Raw genomic sequence first — 18,543 nt, forward strand, 5'->3', positions numbered from 1 at the left:
TAGTTGTAAGTAGCATTTTGTCTTGTATAAGGCAAGTTGCATTAACTTCCAGAGCGTACACGTTATCAACAATCTATACGAATAAAATATTCGCTTTCCACTAGAAAATAATCAATACGATTTCGTGACAATTGAAGTCTCTTAAACCATACTTATAATCACTGTATTTGTATAAATTAAATAAATTTCTTTGAAACTATTTCGTGCTTTACAAATGTTTATTAAGTATGGACGTCAACTGTAATCAATAGCTACACATACAAAACAAGGAAACGTGCATATGATTCGGCATAGATTCTAATTAGAATCGCTCAAACGCGAGACGAAATTCTAAACTTTGATGAATTTTTATAACTCAACCGTTTGGAATCGTTCAAGTTTTACGTAAGCAGATTTATTGCAATTATTAACCCCCCCCTCCCCTTTGTCAGCAAAAGTAAGCAAATTTCTTACCAAAATAAGCAAATAAATAACCCCGCTCTCTATAGTGCTTACGTAATACTTGAACAGCCCTTTATCGTAGGCCTATAATATTTTATTATGTTATTTCAGACTAAGAAATCTATCGTTGTACAAAGTTTCATCAAAATTACCCCAAAAAATGTTTTAAGAATAAAATATGAAGTAACTTCCCGGCCGATGTTTACCAAAAACTAATCAACGTAATTCCCAACCAATATCTGTCAAAAGTTTTTGAATATATGCAAAAAAAATTTTTAAATCGATTCAAGATTATGGACTAAACGTAGACCAAAGATTTTACACTTTTCTGCTAATTACAAAGAAATGGTCTAAAAACTGATAAACGCTAATTCTTTTAACATCGGTTCAGCCGTTTTTGAGAAAAAGTCAATGAAAGGTCAAAAATAGGATCACATACACACACATACTTTTCCCAAATTTGGTATCAATGGATTCAGAATGACTTGAAACGTCGAAAAAGCACTATATTTTTCGCAAAAACATAAACTACCCCTTATGGAAAATGTGACCAATTATTTCAAATTAATTGTGAACTGAAACAATGTGTTTGGTATTGATATTTAGATTCTATATCCGATCAAATGCTTTCATAAAAATGTCCTATTTCTACTATATATACTGTGATTTTCAAAAATGAAAATTATTAATCTTCTTTTACTCAGCCCCGTTATACGGCATGGCGACCAGACGAGGTACTTATACTGCGGCACCGAGCCATCGAGTCGCTCCGGCTTTGCAGTAGGCAAGCAGCAAGGGCGGGCGAAACGCGGCACACGAAATACGAAACGCGGGGCGGCCTGCGGGAGGTTTCCGACAACGAGAGGAATGAGATTTCGGCTGTTCGCTCTCTTGTAGCTACAATGTTTTGAACCGACGCGGCGTAACGCGCGAAGCCCAAAGCGCGACGCTACGCGTAGACTCAACCGTCGAAAAGTTGCGGTAGGTCGCTACACTTATGCGGAGCATGTTGTACTGTACCACATGCAATTGGGATAGCCAAAATTTAACTGACAAAGAAAAATAATACTCAATCATACTGAAAAGAACTAGTGGTGTATGGCATCGTGCCAAAGTTAAAATTTTATTCAAATATACTAATAAGTATAAGTCTTTACTCGTTACTCTTAACATTTTATTCTATTTAGTTTTAAGAGTGTACATAATTTGTTAACTAGTTTTAAGAAATACTAACACAATGAAGTATGTTTTTTAAGCTATTTTCATACTAACCCAAATAAGTGCATCATTTAAGCAAATAGACCTAAGTACATATATAAAATTTTCATAATAAATTGTAATAATGCAACAAGGCAGGCGTACAATTAAAAAATATCACATGTGACATACAACTATTTTAATATGTAAACAAATTAAGATAAATAAAGAGTTTCGTGCCTCAAGGCGAATTGCAAGAATTTTGCAAAAATTATTCATTGTAAATATACATTTGTTAAAAATCATCAGAATATATACATATCAGAATATATACATATCAGATAATTTTTGTACTGAAGGAGCTTGCTTAACAATTTTGCGTTGTCACGTCAATTTTTTGTTATATTAGTTAATTCCTTATTAAAATTTGTAAAAATAATACACCATCTCTTCTATTACTTTTTAACATTTAATAATTTAAAATTTTTCTAAATGTGCACTGAAGGCTCACACAATAATCAATTCCCGACCGGTTAGCAAGCAATCAATAAAACACGGTCCATACATTTTCTCAGTTTAACAAGCGAGCAATTAAACAAATTACTCTTACATTAGCTGTATTGATTGCAGTTTAAGTGCCCACTTTGATAATATTGCGCTTTAAGTTGCAAAGAAGAGTTGCAAAAAGTATTATTTTTAATGAGAATATATTCTCTCACTTAGAAATTCTGTATGATGTTTTACCAATAAATCTCCGTGGCCGTCTAAGAGCTCATTAAAATAAATCTTCTCACAATCTATTGAATTTATCATTTTATGAATATAAATTATATAAAGGCAGTAATACTTTTAAAGTCATATTTATCATATGCTACAGCATGCTTGTAAAAAACCTTTTCATAAAAAACATAAATCTCGTAGATATAAAAACTTACAACACTATATGATAATAGGTAAGTTTCATATAAATTGCTTTACTTTTGTATTTTATTGCGACAAAGTAATGAGTGTAATAGACGGTTTCTGAAGAAAATCATTTCCAATTACAATGAATGGAAATGTTAATGAACAATGCTGTTTCAAATATTTCTATGATAATTTCCACGAGCTTCGAAACGGATTTTCCAATGTGTCTCGTATGAATTGATCAGTTCGTTTAAAATCATAAACAAAACAAATAAAAAAAAGTCAGTCCGTTTGTAAATTCAAAAAGCGCTAGAGCATGTAACTGCCAGACGTAGGGCGGTCGATGCTGGCAGACTGGAGCTACGCGTAGCGGCGTAGCAGGCTCTCGTACGCCGGATGAGAGCAAACGAGAAAGATGAGGCTCCCACATATAACCAGGGGTTAATCCAGGGATGGAATGAATTTAATGTCTGGCTGTCGTGCCTTCCAGTGTTTGTTTTATAAATCTCATAAAAAGTCACTTAAGGTAGTTTGGAACACAAAATTGAATACTGGAATGAGACGAAAAAATCGAAAACGAAAATTTCTTTATACTTTAGGTGATGAAAAAATGACAAAATAAAGTTAAAATATTAAAATGATTTTAGAATAGCATTAAGATCTGATTGTAAAAGGACACATAATGCCTAAAGTCATGTTTGGAATAGCAATAAGGAGTCAAATTACGAGAAAAATATAGACAACATTCAGACCATAATATAGAAAAAGCAGTAAAAATACCAGCAATCTACCCTATTTTACACTACTAACACAGTTCAATACAAAACAGATAATCTACCATACCATAAAATTATTAAAATAGAAAAGAACAAATAATACTCAATATATTAATGAATAGAATTAACCTAATAAAATCAAGACATTTAAAGCAATATCCATAAATAATTAAATACATGGGCTTACTAGACAAGATAAAAATTTCATTAAAAAAAAACAACAAAAAAACACTACCTCGAGTACTATGAAACTACTCAATCAACTCCTTAAAAAATCAAGATGTCTAAAGATGAATATACCTTTTCAAATAAAACCTTTTATATTTATACAAAACTTGATATCTCTATTTAAATAGATATTAAAATAGATAAAGCAAGGCCAATAAATTTTTGCAAGAAAATTAAAATCACCATACCGAAAAGGAAATTCTTTTCTATTTTAATATTTCAATTTGCTAAACGAACGCGTCTTTCATATAGCTCACATTCAAAAATGAAGACAGAAAATTTTAATTGAATTCCTTCCTCTACTTAAAGTACTTCTACTGAGCAGAACCTAATTAATGATATATTTACGATCCCTTTTAATTAGTTATATTCACAAGTAATAAAGAAGGAACGTGATAAAAGTATTATTTCAAACCTTTAAATGCGCCATCACCTAAAAAATGATAATTGATACGACAAAACCTGAAATGTATTTTGTCATGAAAAAAAGGAAAGAAATTCATGAGAATGTTGACAAGAAAATATAAAAATAATAATAAATAAAGCGTGACATTTACCAACGTGATGAGTTTAATTAATTTTATGTTAACACTTGTAAACTTGATACAAGGCAAATTTATTGTCGAATGCACCTCGTACAAGGAATTTGCGTCAGTCAATCTGTGCATATAATAGTCGTTATAATAATATCGATGCAACAGCAAAAATAATCCGCTTACAATTTCTATACCACAATACTACATCTATAAGAAATAATAAATCCATCTAATTCTTTACCTCCATAAATCTCTAACAATTATGTCACAGTAATAACTTAATCTGTGCTCAACATGTGCGGTTCTTTCGTCGCGCAAATGCAATAAGCAAGTTTTACTAACTTTCCTTAGAAATTCATTTCAAACAATAAGAGCTATTTGGAAATCGTTATGCTGTTGCTTAAGTAGAGACCGTTAATGGCAAATGCTACTTTTATTACTTCTTTCTTGCCCGGCGGGCGAAAAAGACAATCACCGTTTGATTTTGGTTTATGCGCTTATGAATGAACGCGAGTGAGAGACCCCATGTCGACGGGGTTGAACGACCGCTTCGTGTCTGGGGCAAAGGATAAAGGATCCAGGGAAACAATATCTGAATCATAGAAATAAATCACTAAATCGCTCTTGAGCAACATAAATATAATATATTCATATTAATCGGAAGTCTTTGAAAGTTGTTTAGACGCCTGAGGACCACAAAAGTAGTCCATATGGGCAACTTTGGAAATCACATATCTAGATCAACTAGATTCGTAAATATTATAAGTGTTTCTTTATCATTTTTTATTCAAGAGAAAAAATCTGCAAACTACAGTTAACAATCTTTTTGTTCGATTTTAGAATTCCTAAGAAACTGGTCAATTGAAAAAATGCAGCGATGTGAATGCGTGCACTTCTCGTAATGGTCAATCTGGTTTTACTTGCTGTAATCATCAAGTTATATGTAACCGTTAAAAATGTTAATCGACCATTGAACGTGACTGATCAGTCATTGCTTCAAACGAATAAATCTTTCATTGGTAAAATTGCAATCCATTAAGCACTAAAATATCTAATAAATTATAATAATATCTTAAACGTAATTACTCAAAACAAATAGTAAGAAAGGTTAACATATTGATGCCAGGTTTGTGTAAATCATTTGGAGAGCTTATTTAAACAGAGTATACGAAGCAAATACAAACATAAATTGAAACTTGAGTTGGATTAGCTCACTCAATGGAGAGAGAGACTACTGGCAATTTACAATTTTCAGCCCAATTATTTAAACATGACTCTAATACACATACTTATGTATTTAATTAAAATAGCTTATAGAATTTTGCTCTCTGATTTCTGTTTATATAGCATCTCTTGTACTGTAGCTGGAGTAAATCCCAATGAATGACATCAATTGAGTAAATTCTCAACGAACGACATAAAAATTTCAATCTATCCATTGAACTTCTGAAATTTTCTTGGAGAGCACAACATTTTCATCTTGTCATTGGTCTATATAGAGATATCAAACTTTCATGGCACATTTTTATATATTGCAGGCAATCATCTAATTTGGTTTCGGTGATACCCAGACAGAATAAATCGCAGAACAAACCACACACATCTAAGATAGCAAAAAGTCACAACAAAAACGTGAGGTCAACAAAGGTTATATGCGTAGACTGTCTGTCAGACGGCGCTTATATCGCGAAAACGATTGAAACTTCAATATAAAACTCGTAGCAATAAGTCGTAGGCGGGAAAAAAAAAAAAATATATATCTCTGAGAATAAACAAAATATTTTACTAAAATGTTAACTGGCCGCATCAGTCAAACGAAAGTCCGCATCAACCAGATGATCAGACGACGACAATTTTTTAAAGACATAAACGTACACAACGCATAAAATTTACCTAATCAGTAAGTTCTAATAAGTAAATATGAACTACAACTATGTATTACAACCCTTCATCACCAAAATGCTGTTTCCTCTGAAAAGCAATGAAAATCCCAAAGATCATTATTATGCAGTGCGGGTTGCCACATATAAATTTCGCTCGGTATCTATAAAGGATCATATTATTTCGCGTTGATAATAACATCAAATAATAGAGGCCCTAGTCATCTTCATTATTTTCGAAATAAATCGCAAAAGAAGGTTTGCCTGACCAAAAGAGAAAGCAAAAAGCCAGCTGTGTGAAAAGGACACATGCGAAAGGAGTAGGATCGATAAAATCGTCTGGACGAGATCTGGGGTGCATTCACATATTTATTTGGCAAACAGACGTAGAAAATAGATTTTAAATAAAACCCTATACAAAATATTCTTTTTAATCAATTTTCATGTACTACTAAGAATAGTTCATCAAATCGTCAACAGTTTCTTAATATTCAGGTTTCACAACTACTTCAATTAACTGGATAAAACGATTAAGAAAATTAATCTGACTGGAATGAAAAAATTAATATTTGAGCTTTTAAAAAACTCCTTAAAATTTGATACCGCAAAATGAGTGTTCTTTATAATAATAAGGCGTTAAAATTAGTTGATTTCATCCTCAAATTATATCAACTAAATCCCTGTTACTTGGAATCAAAATAAGAGTGGCAAAAAGACTATAGTTTATTATTCGACATATCTCAGATTGCTGACTGTAAAATCCATATAAAATAATGATGAAACGACGTACATGTGGCCATAAAACCAGGAATGCCTTTGGCTTGTGCAGGGTGAACGCGCATGCGTCATCAGACGTTTTAATTATTGATGGTGCATTCCTGGACTGATTAAAATGACTGACCGATTCGCAACGCTGGATTTTGATCTTTGCTCCATGTTTAATATTTGCCGTAAAAATAAAATTTGATTTATTGGATTTGATACAATAATGCGTTTCAAAACGATGTCGTAAAATGGGTAATATATCAACCCATTTAAAATCTCTGTCATTCGTTTCTTTTGCTTGCCAATCAAACATGGATAAAATCAAGAAAGCAAATAATAATGGAATATAAATCTAATAACCGATATCATTAATCCTTAATTTTTATTGGCCATAAATTGTAAATTTGACATAGTGACGTATCACGTATAAATTGAAAAAAGCATGCCAAAAATATAGTTCATAGTTTAGCCCATAGTCATAAATAAGTTCCAACAACGAACGGTGTAGCAGGTGTGCATTGCGTAGGTCCGCACCTTACGTTCATAGTTCGCAAATTACTACGGACGCTACGCTACATTGTGGCAATGACCTCAGTCTGACTACAAGAAGTCAATGAACTCTGCCGTGGGAGAGGGTTATGTCTGCACCATCCCCGGAAAAGCCCGGAAAACCGCGCCCGGATTTCATCCCATACCTCATATCATAGTAACGCGCGCCGAGGATATATCTACGCGTGTGTTCCCGCTGCCGGATCGTTGGCTGCGCTTGAAGATGAAAGAATACCATCGATGATCAGACAATATCGATTTCAGGCCAAAAATCAGCGAGGATGGAACGAATGTAACGAAATCAATAATGGAAAGGCAGAATGGTAGAACTTTACAGCTCAATAGCCTTGTTGTTTGATATAAAATCATTGCATCCCAGGATGGATTCATTGAGAATTGGGGAAACAGTTAATATGAAGCAATTTTGATACAATGTTGGGAAGTACAGCAAAAAACATCTTTGTTAAAATTTTTGAATTATAAGATTGTCGAAAGTGTTTACTGCAAACTTACAAAAATAAAAACAAACGAGAATGAAACAAGACAATTGGATACATATAGATTATGCCCTGGAATTTTTAGTACTACGTTTTTGGGCCAATTCTCGGATACATGTCTTCAAGAAATCACTCTTATTTTGTTCAAATTTGGTATGGGTGATCTGTTTTATCCTAATTGGCACTATTAGATACTAAAGCATTGCACTTGATATGAAGGCCAACCAATGTTATTTTACTATTTCTACAATCTGCAGGTGAATTTTGGCCCGTTGGAGGTTAAAAATTCAAAAATTTTACATGAACGCTTCTAATAACACCATAACTACAGCTGTTGGATGTTCGGTCAATGTATAAATTACATCAAGTATCAATTTAAAATTCGTTTTACAATATCTAAACACTTCCAAATAGGTGCTGCTCTAGAGTAAACAGCAATGTAATAATTCGCCTGGATTCAAATCGATGATTGTCTGCAGTTATTTACGCTGCGATTGTTCGTATTTGTATGGCTTGCTATTTGTCAGTGCGTATCCGATTAATGCGAGAAAATCAAATAAAGCCTGAACAAGATTTAAGACCACAGCCATCAATCCATCACAATCACAATAATGAATAATAAACAGACACGAATAATTGAAAAATAATTCTTCATCGAATCGTTATTAAATTTAATTTATTTTTTATGCTTAAATTCATTATTAGAACTTTAAGAAACATAACGAATCGATCAATATTATTTAATGATATTGATTATTGATATAGCATCATAAAATAATCTTTCGATCGTTGTTTTTTTTAACAACTGTGCTGGCCAATGCGATATAAAATAAATATTTCCAAAATTAACAATTATTGTGTACTTACTGAAATCAATGAGAAGTCGTCCATATCCTTGCCTCTGGTACGGAGGTAAAGTAAGAATGCAGGACACATTATAATTCAGGAAAGAATTCTTTTCCTGAAAAAAAAAATACAAACATGTATTATTATATAACCGTATGCTTGAAAAAGTTAAAATTAAATTAATATATTAATCATGGAAGACGTGCTGTATCCATTAATAAAAATTTGAACAAGAACCGACCAGTGTTAACCTAGATCGTGAATTGACAGGGTTGAATGAAGTGGTGAACCAAAATTATTCATAAAATGCATTATTGATATAATATGTTACGGTAAATGTGAATATGTCGGTGAATGTGCACATTCACCGGTGAATGTGCACATTTACCGGCTCATTTGACGAATATGAGTTCAACTCACGCACGTGCGCACGTGCGGGTGAAATACTAATTCATATATTTATATTTATATTATTTATTTTAGTCATATGCATATTAACATCCATTATTTATTATTCACTATTAACTATTAACTATTTAGTGCGCATGTGCCAAATACGCAAGATGTTCATGAAACGTTCATGAAAATCTATGCTTTCTAAAATTTTATTTGTATTTAAAGTATTATTACTGAATATGCTTAAATATTTCATTGTCCAAATATATTATCATAATCGCATCATCTAATACTAATTTATTACCCACAATTAAAAAATCATTTACAACAAGTTTATTATAGTTACACTCTTGCAGGCCATAAATCAAAACTTTAAACTGGTTTCTAAATTTTATGCACACGTTGAGTGGAAGATAAACTAACTATAATAAATTTAATACCAATTGTTGAATGAGTGATGAATAAAATACAGTTACATATTCGTGCTGAAATGTTTTGCACGATATAAAACATGGTGTATTGATATAAAATTGAATAATTGAAGTGTTTTGTAATCCATATAATCATACGGTATTGATATGTAATTGAAACATTGTAATAATGAACGAGAGTTAATTAAATTTTTATTTACACAAAAATTAAATAATTTTATTTGTTATCAAAATGCATCCATTAGACTAATTGCATTAATATGCACAATCAAAACATTCAAGATATATCTCCTCAGATAACAAGTTTATAGTTCTAGTTTCAACACCAAATATTTATTACATTTATAATATTATTTATTTTCAGTTCGATCATAAAACTGTTTTATTTTTTACAGGAGTTAATTGCGTATCTAATAAATATTTCATTACCCGCCGAAAAAGATTTTAATATATGTAAACAATTATTTGGTACGTTTACACGCCGACGCGACTAAATTGGAAGATTACAGATGACAGATAGAGATCCATGATGTGAAGTCCAGTCTCGAAATTAAACAAAGAGCTGGATTTTTCTTATTTCCATATAAATTACTAGCTACAATTAGGTAGAATAATTTTTTCTCAATTTTATAATGACTTTTAGAAGGACACCCAATGGATTGCCTTTTAGTTGCGCGCTGTATATTTGAAGTTAGAGCTGGTCTAATTATGGTAAAGAATTAATAAAAAAAAAACACAAATGAATGAAAGTTTGTGTTCAAAATCTATTTATAAGTGCAGAAGGTTCAACCAGTATTTAAATTCAATTTATATTACACCGGCCGATCAGGCCTTTGCAGTTTTTAGTACTATTTTATATCAGAAACGGAACGTAATATAGCCTTGCAATACCATTGGTTGATAATTGAAATAATAACTTCGCGTAGGTCTTGTACTTCAGGATGCAGGATTTTAAAAACGTAAACTATTTTTTTCAAAAATTAATTACAAAGAAACGGCCCAGCTGATTTTTACTCAATCTTTACCAAAACTATCGAACAGCTGTGAAAACAGCGATCAAAAACTTTGTACTCATCTGGAAATTATAAAGCAACGATTCAGCCTATCGTCGTACAAAAATAATGCATACAAGTCCTCACAGAGCTTCGTCATATTGCTTCTAAAATTTTGAAAACGGTGGGGTCGGTTTTAAAAAAAATGTCGTCGAAAGGTCTCATACATATATGCTTTTACCAATTTTGGTATCAAACAAGTCAGAACGCTTTGATATGTCGAGAAAAGATAAAATTAGCAAATCGGATTTTCTGGTGAATACAAGCTTCTCCTTCTGGAAGCCAATAACTGTGAATGTACTCATATCTTTAGTAGCCAATTGGATGATATTTTTTTAATATTCTATTTTCAACAGCAATCAGAATACAGTACAATACTATGAACTTTTTGGCTTATATCATTCACTCACACACTTTCAAACACACATATAAATTAATATGATAAATTTTACTATATCGATAATAGGAAAATCACTTCAATTGGAGATTTCTACAAGTGATGACGTCGCGCTAAAGGTCTTCAATATTATCTTTGGGAAGCTTCTTTTTCAGTCTTCTTGAAATTGGCGTATGAAGAAGCTTAGTAACTATTGAATTTGAATGTTGTTCCAGTTTTTGAAAATGTTGAATTTTTTAATTTTTATTACTTGGATGGCATGTATCAATTATTCCTGCCGTGTTTGCCAGAGTTGATACCCGATGTCGGTGATACGACTAAAGGCGGAGGCGCCAAGGTGACCTCAGAGCCCGACGTAGCGTAACCGCAAATCAGTTACCCATAAATATTAATAAACGAACAAACTCTACATACACACATAGCAATACAGAACTTACAGAACGCGAACAATAAACTCGAGGCACTCGTAAAAACAGAGGAAACTTAGGTAGGTAGAGGTATGTCTTATCAAAGCCCTCAGACATCGTCGACACCATCAATCATGGCTACTGGATGTGTGTCTAACGCATTCGCGCAGTTTGCTACTGAAATACAATTTAATCAACGTCGTTAAATGCCAATTGCAAGTGTAATAAAATTAATATCCCTCCACTACATCAATAAGGAAAATAAATTAGAATATTCACAATTCAAATGAAAAGTTGTAATAAAAACCTTTAAGAACCTAATTTAGCAAGTCCTAATATCAATATAGAAAATCGAATCTCGGGAATCGAAAATCTTGTAAATCGCCCTTTATAGTAAATACAGGTAAAGATATAGATATTAACAACCGTGGATCAGTTAATCAGTTTAAAAAAATCTAAAACCTAAAAATAGTTGTTTTTTATCCGAAGCGATTCATCAGTGTGATCATCTCTTCAACTCATGTTTTACTTCCAGAGTACATGGCCAATGCATCGACATGTTGAAAAACTGCCATTCATAAGAGGAAATACAGGTGTATCAATGTTTTTTAAGAATACAGGGGACTAAAGTAGTAGTTTGCGACGTCGTCGTAAAAAAATAAGTATTAAAATATATATAATTTGACGTAATAAGATTAGTCATTATTCCACAGTTTCTTTTGTCGAGTCATAACAACGTAAGAACTTGAAAAGAGGAATGATATGAAATGAATGAAATATTGTGTAACGTTAAATAAATCTATTGGAAATTTATCTAATTTAATCTGTTTGTGAATATAATGTAAAAATGAGGTGAACAATACCAACAATTTTTTTATTATTCTTATTTTTACTCGCCAAAGACTTGCCTTCAACAAATATACATAGAAGACTCAAAAAAAAAAAAAAAAACTAACCCTCTTATCTTTTATCTGATTTAGCAAATAACATATAACGTAAAGTTATTATTACTCTCATATTTACACATTTGCCATAAAAATTACTGAATGCCTTACCAAAAAGAAAAAATCTCATTTTAACAGCTATCAGAACTTCTCTCCTATGACCTTTTGAGCTCGAACTTTTACCCTGAATTTAGTTGGCAAACGAATGGTTAATCTATTTATATTGAATATTTCTTTTAATTAAAAAAAAGTCTTGGGAAGGATTATAAAATAAAATAGTCAGTAAATTTCATGGATCAATATATGACTACATATTATTCTCTCCAACACTTAAACTATTTTTTTTATTTTTTTTATTATTTGTTCGTGCTTTTACTACTTATTTGGTGACTAATGAAAATAGACTAAATTTAGATTTGAATTCTGATTACATAATAGCACGTTTAAGAATAATACTATACAGACATATATCTTAATGTGTTATACGAAATAATATTTTTATGTTTTAAATGCACCTGCATTGATGATGGTCATCTTTCCAAAAGTTTATGCGTTCTACGTCGATCCTTTATCGTAGTTCGATAACGTGCGCCACGAATTATCCTTAAATCGAGCACAGTAAGTGAACAAGATAAATAAAGTGACTCTAGAGAAAAAAAACAAGCGAAAATATAGGAGTGCATCCAAGCACAAGGCTAATCGTGAGGTATGGCGATCTTAATGTATCCGTATGAGTGAATGTCTGCTGCGGTATTTATGGAATTTCCGAAACGGCGTTCTACCGGAAAGAGGCAGAGCCGAGCACCAGACAATGGAGATTGGAGACGACGCGCGTAATTCAAAGATAAACTCCTATCGTTTCCTTCACATTAAAACTTTTTTTTATTTTGTGCAAATTCCCAAACATAAAATAGATGCATTTTGAAAGGTCAATCATTGATATTTGAAATTCATAAACAAAAAATCAACTAGCAGGCGCAATCCAAGTTTACTCCTCTGGGATGAAACTCGCTTGGTGATGGAGTTGACAGTCAAAACAAAACCCTTTAAATAATATAGGCATATAAAAGATGATTTGATCATAAAAATTAGGTGTAAGGAAAATTTTGCCTTGTGGCAAGTATGTATTTTGTTATTAAATAATAACGAGAAAGAGATCAGGAAGAGTTTGAAAACGTAGCGACAAAATTCGTAGCCTTTTGGCAACATGACAACAAGATGCTCTAGTAATTGCAGAAGAAGCTCCAGCAATGTCCAATAAATACATTTAAACATGATGTTCCCTTGTTTATAGTCGAAAACTTTTAAACCAAATATCGACATAAAATAACCAAAGCAATCTATTCTCGCCCCACGAATTGAAATATGAGATGTGATTGATTGAAACATAAATATATTACGTGATCTGATTGCAGAACATATCATAAGTCTTTTATCATTTAAAATATAATCTGAGAAGAATAAGCACATGCACGTCGTGGTGTTTAAAAAGCATTTGTCAGCCCGCAGTCTATAAGCGAAGACAGACTGATCAGGAGTCCTGGAGAGAGGCGGAGCGAGCTCCCGCTTTTCGACTACTATCGCGAGACCAAGAGCCAGACGTCTGGGATCCCTTCCCTTGCACACTACGACGATTCTTAAAACACAATCAACGAGAAAATACAAGACACCTACTGATGCATCAAGAGAATCGAGAGAATCGAGACCCTTCAGACATATGAACAGCTTTGGAAATGAATTAAAAAACGGTATGGGCATTTTAAAGGATAAGGTTTTTAAAAAATAACTTGAATTTGAAAATTTAGCAAACGTTCGCTCTAATAATATTTTTCTGTATATTATTTATGTTTAGTGTTTAAGCAACATAATAATAATTTCATTCTTGTAAAACATTCATATGATCTTGAGCTGACTTGGACCATCTTATAATGACAAATGAATATAGAAGACGATTAATTGGCAAAGACTAGAAATAACAAATTTCTTGAAGTATTATTATATCTTGACTAAAAGTAAAGTATTTAGTCTTCGTTATATTTCTTCGCGACTTTACTGCTTATTTGATAACTAATGAAGAAAGATAAAAATAGATTCAAGTTTCCCTGTGAATTAATGGCTAGAGCTATTAGCATTCAATAAGAAGCTTCAGTTTCAAAACTGCCTCGTAAAGCCTAGTATCAAGTAGTGCGACATCCGTTTATACTTGAAAATATAAATACCCATATGATTCCGAGTAAAAATGCCCTTACAGACATTGCTGCATCCGACAAAAAGCCATCAGTATTAAAGTTATTCTAATATTAAAAAGGAATCGGCCAACGATTGGGTTGCCAGCTATAAAGCCATCAAGATATCATATCAACAAGTTTATAGGACTATTGAGTTCTGATTACAAAGCTCATATAATAAAAATATTATCTACATATATATAAAAATAAGTCGGGTTTTCTTTCCTGACGATTTAACTCCAGAACGCACGAACCGATTTCGACAATATTGCATTCGTTGGAAAGGTATCGGGCAAGGTTTATAGCTAAGAAAATTAGTGGTTCATGGCATCGTGCCTCAATGCAAATTGCTGGAACTTCACGCACCGTAATTAAAAATTCGAGTAATAAAAATAATCAATAATTGTTTTAAATAATTTCAAATAGATTATCTAAAAATTCGAATATTGATATTAGTGAGAATTATCAGAATTATGCTTGATCAAGTCAACGAGCAATTCTTGCCGTAAAGAATAATGATGTACACGCACTGAATTTCACCATTCAATCAAAAATTGCTGGCGATTTGGTGCCATACCAATGATTCCGACTGGTCTTCCGTTTGACTTCAAACGATTGCAATTTCCAGTTTGCCTTGCGTTCGCAATAACAAGTCGCAAGGCCAATAGTGTTTGCGGGATAAATTTCAAATAGATTATTTAGAAAATCATTGTTTTTCACATGGACAGTTATACGTTACCTGTTCACGAGTTGGAAAACGATCCGCTTTGTTTGTGTTAACGTCGGACCAAAAAACAAAAAATGTGGTTTACCAAAGAGCACTTCGGATGAAATTATCCATGAAACGGATAATTTGCGGATACACTTTCATTTACTTATAGAAGTTCAACTAAAAAACTCTTTATTTTTGTAATCGAAATAAATTCATTACTGTTGTGTAATAAAATATTTTTTTTTCTTTTCAAATATAAATCAAACAAAAAATTTCTTCATCTTTCTCACGAAACCGTCTGGTGGCGAAACGGAGTTCGTCGGGTTTGCTAGTTCTACATAAATATTTTATTGATTCATCGAATTTTAGCAATATTTGCGCGAAAGCCATTTGAAACATTTAAGAAACTACTGTAAATAAACTACTCCATCCCATTATATTCGTATTAATTCGTTTCTGTTGGCTGGTTGTTAATATTAGAGCACAGTGGGAATGAGATGAGGGTATGTGTATATATATTTCGAACTCAAAAAGGGGGCGCTCGCGAATTTTCGAATCGAGGGTATGGTGTTACCAGACTGACCCCCTGGCGCACAAAGTAGCATGAGGGTCGTTGACCTGACCTTCCCCAACGCGACTATGTCGTTCTCTTTCTTTCGCTCGAAATAAAACGAAACGGAATGATTTGCTGCGAAAAGGCGTGGCCAGCCGCGAACAGGGTTGCCAAATAAAATTGTAATAGGTTTAATACAAAAATAATAAAAAGCAGAGCATCATTATGTCCAAATTTTAAATTTTAAATTTACGAAGGTAAGAACTAATGTCTAAGCTGAGATCATTCAGAAAACATTCTAATATAACAGAACTTAAAAGTTTGGTTCCACATGATTCAGCTAATATAGTAAACATAGTGAATAATGGATATGAAGATATCCAGAACAACAAAGAGTAGCATATTTAAAACTGTTGTTTTATGATACATTTGGATCAGCATTTAGTTGACTATTTCTACTCGAATCAAAATATAAATGATCTTTATATAATGTTTCTTTAAATGACAATTTTTCAAGATTTATTAAAAATTATCTCTTACCTTGCTGAAGTAGCCAACCGTATGTGCGCCTTCACTATCAGTCAAAGTCATCACATAAAATAAAGAAACGTTCCACATCATAATACAATGTTTTATGATCAAGAAAAATTTGGCAAGTAGACATAGATGCTGACAATATTGCTTGTGCCTTTTCCATCAACTTGCCAAACACCAAGACGGTTTTTACGATACACCTATGAGAGAAAAAATACATTGTAAATACTGATTTTTTATTATTTTTTAATATCAGTATTTTAACTCACTTCTTCACCAGGAGGGTGTCTCCAAACGCACTTAGCTGCATGTCTGGTCATTCCCACACTAGATTTTTGATAGCGCAGACAAAATTCACATAAATATAATTTTGGTAAACGTGCTACATCTTCTGGATATGGACTCTGATACCATACTTCCATGCAATATTTACCCATTGAAACAAATCTTCAAAAATAATGCACAAGCATTTGTTATAAATATTGACAAGTGTATGTTTATAAAAGTAAGATATTAAGTTTCATATTATACCTAGTGCCTCTACTGACTGGTAATTCCTTAAGTTCATTTTCAATAGCAACACTGGCTAAGGCCTGAGCCTCTTTGAATAATTTCAAATCATAATCACTTGCAACACCTGCCAAGGAAGGTTCACGATCCTTATCAACAACAGCAGACTTAGATTCGCTTGTAGGTTTAAATTTCGATCTGATATCCTTCAAAAAAAAAAAATGAAACATATATTGAGTAAATCTGTTCAGTAATAAAAATTAATTCTTATTAAGGATTCAAGAGTTATACATACTTTTATCTTCATCTGATATTGTTTTTGCTCTGGAGTCAGTCCTTTTCTTTCTTTATCAAGAAGAGCTACAGCTTTTACCCTCTCTTCATCATGCTTTTTCCATTCTGGCAATTGTGATTTACATTGTGCCATTGTCGTATTATGATATAAAGGACAAGCTTCTATAGTGAAATGCTTTTCATATGTACCTCCTATCAATAAATTTTAAAATATGAATTCACAATAGATTAATAAATAGAAGAGTACAATTGCAATATATCATCATACCTAAGTGGCCCATACTGTCACAACCCTCAAGAGGACATTTTCGTTCTTCTGGTGGTAAGGACACTCTGCGTTTATTCCCAGCTGCTTGTGCACCCACAATGGCACGTTTATTTTTCCTGATGCTTTGGCTGGGACACTAGATCTTTTTACTGGACTCTTAGATGCTGATCGTTTTCCAGAATCACACCCATCAGACTCTGTATCTGATGGTGCTTTACCTAATTTAAAAATAACAAGATAAGAGAAAATTTTATGATCTTTATACAAAAGATAATATTTTATGATGATTTTAACCTGTTAGATGTTTGGATTTTCTAGTGCTTGAACTTCTAGTTAATTTTCTAGTTACCGATGCTCTTTTTGAGTCATCTGATTCTGAAGCAAGGTACTTTGTTGTTGCTATTACTTTTATTGCTTGTTGTAATTGAACTGCTTGATGTAGTTTTAGATAATTGATTTTTTTCTGGCAGGTTTTTTTTTAGTTGGCGGTGGTACTGGTATAGATGCTTCACTAGATTCAGTGTATCTGATTGAGCGTTATTATTTCTATTATTAGCATCATCATTTGTAGCACTACTACTATCAGAATCAGAAGATGATCTGATTTTGAAGCCGCGCTACTCACTGAAGACTCTCTACTTTTTGTCTAAATGAATAATTTGTTTACATACATTTTTTAAAATATAATTTTATTATTAAGAAGAGTGTATTAACCAGATTTGTACTTACTTTAGAATTTGTTCGGTAGAATTTCTTCGGGGGGGTTTTGGAAATGGTGCCTTACTAGTTGTCTTTGTATTTGAACTAGGTTTAGCAGGAGGTTTAGGTTCGTTGCAGTAGGTTTTGATTTGTAGCCCCAGCCTTTTCTTTTGTGCGATTACCTGGTGGTTGTTTTCGAATTTGTAGACTTAGTTGTGATTTGTTAGGAGATGCATTATCTTCAGAATCTGAAGAATTATCTGGTGGAAAAAATACTTTTTTCTTATTTTTATCACTACTTGTTGTTACATGGGGTTTATCATTTATTTTTCGTGTTGGATTTTGTTTATTAATAACTTCACCAGATTTAAGGATAGTAGTGTTTGGTTTAGGAGCAGCAGCACCAGATTTTTGTCTTTGCAGCCGGGTGCTTTCGTTTCGCAGTAGTTGTAAACATTTGGTTTTGTTTTTGTTTACTGGGAGTATCATCCTCACTG

The 18,543-nt window shown here is 32.4% G+C and overlaps 1 pseudogene; it reads right to left on the reverse strand.

The window, feature by feature from the left end:
• LOC113365903 overlaps positions 1–18,535 on the reverse strand; it is a 38,994-nt pseudogene extending 20,459 nt beyond the window's left edge.
• Between the last annotated feature and the right edge of the window lie 8 nt (positions 18,536–18,543).

The sequence above is a fragment of the Ctenocephalides felis genome, unplaced genomic scaffold (assembly GCF_003426905.1).
Source record: "Ctenocephalides felis isolate EL2017-DRISC unplaced genomic scaffold, ASM342690v1 CF-g0.4_SCAFFOLD_01170, whole genome shotgun sequence".
Lineage (NCBI taxonomy): Eukaryota > Metazoa > Arthropoda > Insecta > Siphonaptera > Pulicidae > Ctenocephalides > Ctenocephalides felis.